Source organism: Schistocerca cancellata, chromosome 4 (assembly GCF_023864275.1).
Source record: "Schistocerca cancellata isolate TAMUIC-IGC-003103 chromosome 4, iqSchCanc2.1, whole genome shotgun sequence".
Taxonomy (NCBI): Eukaryota; Metazoa; Arthropoda; class Insecta; order Orthoptera; family Acrididae; genus Schistocerca; species Schistocerca cancellata.
In genome coordinates this window covers 338496287-338502117 of record NC_064629.1, presented here as the reverse complement: position 1 = coordinate 338502117, position 5831 = coordinate 338496287, and positions in this window count along the sequence as shown.

Sequence of the window (5831 nt, the reverse complement as noted above, 5' to 3'; positions counted from 1 at the left end):
CATAATTTTTATTAAAAATGTAACTTGTAGATATTTTGTGACTATGTACAATACTCTATATATAAATGTTTTTTATGGGGATTGTCATAAGCCCAGTTCATATAAGTATAAATCTGAAAAAAAACCATATGTACTGTAGTTTTGATAACATATCATATGTAATATCTTTGTGTGCAGATTTTAAACCCAATTTCTGGCGTCATTTATTGTCATTAAATTGCCCAGTTAGCAATTTCCAATATCTGTCTGGTCAACCCAATGTTTCGTAACTTAAATTCTAATGTTGACGTATAAACATATAAAATTCTATAATAATTATAAATGTTTGGAAGACGAAATACTAGTATTCTTTAAGTATTTATTTGGTTCTATTCGAAAACATGTTAGCAAAGACAGCCCTTAAATAATTCCAAAGTAATTAACGGTTTTGTCAAAAGTATTGTTTGCATAACAATATTTGTTACTTTCATTATTTAAACAAATAATTCAGCCTATCTCTTCTAGTAGAAGAAACTGTTGAAAAGAACTAATTTTTCGATGTATTCAGTTAATTTAACGAGTTAAGTTTTAATTGTAATTTCTGTAAATTTAACTTCAAACAATATTTAAGTTCAGTAGGCCTATCTATTATTGTAAGGATATATTATGGCCAGGTTTCTGGTCACGAGACAGTCAGTCCACGGCGGAGTTTCATATGAGAAACCTGTATTGATTAGAATAACAACAATGCTTCAACTTAAGTGTGAAATAAATGTTACACAATTAGGCCGTGTGTTAAAACAGTGACAGTGTCTGCTCCATACGTACCTTTCTATTCTTCAGGAACTGTGAACTTTGTGGTTAGGTTTTTGACTGCTCGTAGATATTCAACAGTAAACTATTGTAGCAGTATGTGGATGTTCACCTCAAAACTACACACATCAAAATTTTGCATCACCTTGGTTTTGAGAGTTCCAGAACCTGTACAGAAAATTGGAATAGAGGTCAAAATAAACATCATTTCCACCCTTTTTAGTGCTCATGAAAACCTCACATTGCATACTGTACCACCATACAGCGAGACCTTCAGAGGTGGTGGTCCTGATTGCTGTACACACTGGTACCTCTAATACCCAGTAGCATGTCCTCTTACATTGATGCATGCCTGTATTCGTAGTGGCATACTATCCACAAGTTCATCAAGGCACTGTTGGTCCAGATTGTCCCACTCCTCAACGGCGATTTGGCATAGATCCCTCAGAGTGGTTGGTGGGTCATGTTGACCATAAACAGCCCTTTTCAATCTATGCCAGACATGTTCAATAGGGTTCATGCTGGCCACTCTAGTCAAGCGATGTCCTTATCCTGAAGGAATTCATTCACAAGATGTGCACAATGGGGGTGCGAATTGCCATGCATGAAGATGAATGCCTCACCAATATGCTGTTGATATGGTTGCACTACCACTCAGAGGATCTCATTCATGTATCATACAGCCATTACAGCACGTTCGATGACCACCAGCAGTGTACATTGGCCCCAAAACAGCAGGGAACCTCCACTTTGCTGCACTCGCTGGACAGTGTATCTAAGGCATTCAGCCTGACCGGGTTGCCTCCAAACACATCTCTGACAATTTTCTGGTTGAGGCATAAGCGACACTCATTGGTGAAGAGATTGTGATGACAATCCTGAGCAGTCCATTCAGGGTGCTGTTGGGCCCATCTGTACTGCGCTGCATGGTGTCGTGGTTGCAAAGATGGACCTCGCCATGGACATCAGGAGTGAAGTTGTGCATCATGCAGACTGTTGCGCACAGTTTGAGTCATAACACGACATCCTGTGGCTGCATGAAAAGCATTATTAAACGTGGTGGCATTGATGTCAGGATTCCTGCAGGCCATAATCTGTAGTTAGCAGTCATCCACTGCAGTAGTAGCTCTTGGGCAGCCTGAGCGAGGCATGTCATCAGCAGTTCTGTCCAAACAACATTGCTTTGGTTCACTTCGAGATGCCTGGACACTTCCCTTGTTGAGAGCCCTTCCTGGCACAAAGGAACAACGCCGACATGATTGAGCCATGGTGTTGACCATTTAGGCATAGTTGCACTACAGACAACACGACCCGTGTACCTCCTTCCTGGTGAAATGACGGGAACTGATCTTCTGTCAGACCCCCTCTGTCTAATAGGCGCTATTCATGCATGGTTGTTTACATATTTGCGTGGGGTTAGTGACATATCTGAACAGTCAAAGGGACTATGTCTGTGATACAATATCCACAGTCAACGTCTATCTTCAAGAGCACTGTGAACCGGAGTGATACAAAACTTTTGTTGTTGTGTGTATTAATGAGGCTTATCGAAAGTTAAACAATAGTGCACTGGCCATATTAAATGTGTATATGGGAGGTTGTGAAAAGTGAAAGTAGACAACTGTGAAATGCAAATCTGCACCTGCAATAAAGAAACAAAGAAGGCAAACTGTCACAAGTGTTCTACCTGCTCTGCGCTGAACCACGCTTTACCCCTCCCCTCCTTCCCTCACACATGTGGACAGCGATGATGTTTTTAGCAATGTCACCCACATATCTCTCCTTCCTGCCTAGCCCTCCATGTGGATGCAACACATCTGACAGTTGGATGTTTGTTTACATGATGTGTGTGATGAGTGTGTGCACATGTTGTGCCAAACTGCATTCTAACTGTGACCTCCCTGTATTTTGCAGACTGATTACAGACAAAATGAATTCTTCCCTCCCTTTACATGAATTGTTATGAATAGAGTTTTGCCTGCATGTTTCTCCATGCCTATAACATTATATTTTCTACTTTCCTGATGTATCTGGCTGGTTTCATAATGGGCACAATACTAAGTGATACCTGAGGTTTTCACCAATATTCAGCTACCTTGGCATTTTTACAATTATTGCCTTTGCTATCTATGGACTAGAGTTCCTATACAGAATCATTTTAGTCTTTTTCCTTGAATTTAAGACACATGGTTAGTTTTGTCTTATGAACATATGAAGAAACTTTTCAGGGTGTTAGTGTTTTACTCAGTTTCAAGGAGGCCATACTTAAATAAGCAGTATGGAGTGTTCTTATATAAGATAATTGATATGGAATGAGTGTAGTAGTTTTTCATGAGATGTACACTAACAACTTGCCACAGACTTGTGCATTCAAGTATTTTTGCTTCATGTTATTATAATAATTGTGACGTAATGAGGTGACAAATGTTGCTGGTTCTGGGATCATGATAAGCATTCGTAGGACTGTGTGTTTTCTACAGTTAATGAGTAGTTTAAGTTGAAACAGTGTCTTGTCTGAGACGCCCTTACACTAGATGCATTTGCTCCATGAACATTTAAGGTCATACCAAATCCTTATTTTGCAATTGGACTATGTTGTGGTGTGTCGAATCTTGACTAGTAACATATGAGAATTATAGAAGATAATCACTTATGAAGCCAGTGTTAATTGCTATACAAACCTATAACCATTCTGATCACAACTTGGTCATGTTTCCACCTTGTTAATTTTCCTATGCCTCAATTATGCCTAATTAATCTACATGTAAAACTATTTGTATCATTTTAACTAAGTCATGTGCATAAGAACTATCACCATAAGCTAATTTAAGACGTTTTTGTGCTAGTGTAAGCTGTCGTCAGCACACTGGTTGGCAAAAATGTAGCACAACAATCGGTAGTGGACACTGGATCAAGCACGCCTATCACGAGACAGGCCAGAGACACACTGACAAGCAATGTGCTGCCAACGTCCTCTTGACAGCAAGAATTTTGGCTGCTGCCACCGACTGGATTGCCTTACTGACCCACTCATTCTACTTCGACATGTCAGTTATTCGCAGAGTTGGTCAGGGGCTATGATAGTACATAGCAACCAGCTTAGTGATGATAGCAGGACCAGCACTGAGACTAAAGTTCGTAACAGCAAGATTGCTGATATTGTCTGCAAGAGGACTATTACTGATAATCTTGTACCACAGAACATGGACTCTATTCCAGTTAAGTAAATGTTCACGTAAGGAAAGAACTGTGTTAATCTATGTGTGAATTTTTGTGTTGTAGGCAGAGGATACTGGCCACCCATAACAACATCTTCTCGCTTGCTGCCTGGCAGTGGAATACTCTACAGTTTTTAAGTGAATAAAAATATCTTTTATTTTGCTTTATATAATTTCCAGCCCATAATGTAACTAGGTATAAGCTGTAGTTAAGCCTCCCAGTAACATTTAAGTGAAAGACTTTCTTGGTTGTTCCCTATGCAGAGGCATGTTAAAGATCTGAGTTTTGTTTGAAGAGTGTCTATTAAACACATTATCCTCAGAATTTTGTAGTTTTAAGGCACTCATTATAGGTGTAAACGCTGTGTGTAAGTAATGTATCAGTTATTAAGGCCACGTGGAGATTCATTCCTGACAACTATTCAGGACTGTTAGATATCCCTCCACCATTTCCAAACATGTCGGTTATTTTAGGGCAACTGAAGATTGTAAATTTGAGAGACATGGTCCAATGTATCTAAGATCCAGTATGTGTGTTTGATAGTACACCAATCCTTTGATTTGAAAACTGAATTCTGTAGTTTTATTGTAATTATGTATTACAGTGGCATTTCTCCAATTGTTGCACTGTAAAGCAAAAAATATTAGCCCTGAAAAGCAAGCCATCCTCAAGAACATTTTCATACTCAGTACTTAGACTATTAATATTGTTCTTTTTACTATTATTATTGGTGCCAAACTCTTTAGCGATTCCCAGTTGGCTTAGCTGGTGACAATGCTTTGACAAGCTCTGCAGTTCTGATTTGAAACTACTCTATTACTCTATTTGTGTTTTGATTGTCAAACATTTTGTTCATCAGAATTATATACTTAGAAGATCGTTTCATTTTCAAAGCATTTAAGATCTTTTAGGACTTCATTTGTAACGATTGACTAAGCTATGGAAAGTATCACATACATCCAGGTCTACTCATTTTAATATTAGAAATTTGTGAGGTTACTGTATAGACTTATTCCATTAAACCTCATCTGACAGTGTGGTACTGTTAACTGAGAAACGTTATTTTACATTCTTAAGTGACACCTTTGACAGCTTTTATATTGTTTTGTTACTTTATTTTGATTTTGTGTTGTTTTCTTATGGCAAATGGGAAAGTAGTCAGACAATGTGTGATGAAACAATTTCTTCACACTAATGAGAAGATCAGATCATGGTTATGTGTTCTACGATTGGTGGGCAATTGCAGTCAGCGACCATCCCATTTATATTTTTGCCCATCTGCCTGAATCATCCTCCTGCTGTGTCATCAATACTATTCTTTCTTTATTTTTGTTCTGAAGAAGAGTAGTTTAGGCTGAACCTTCCTAGCATTACCAGTTTTGCTTTCTCATCTTTACACCCACAATTTTGAGGTATCACTCCTCCCTTGTTGCAGTGTCTGCTTAGGACCCTTCTCTTGTGGTCTTGCTGTTGGTGAACTCCTGTAACCAATAGGCAGCAATAGTTAACATTTTTACATTCATTTACCTTAGGATTTTTTTGCATCCTCTTTTTAATCTTCAAAACAGAACTACCCCTTCAAGTGGAACAATCTACTTAAGGGATGTGCTACATAATATAAGGAAAGATTTTGTACTTCTGTATTTCTGCATAGGTTAATACAGCTAAGGTTTGGTTTATGTGTTTTATGGTACATGAACCCTTTTACCTGCTAATTGAATTCTGTATTTTATTGCATATGTGTTAATATTTAATAGCCTGAAGAAGTTTGTACAACTATCACTCCATTTCAAATGTACTTCACCCAGTTCTAATCCAAA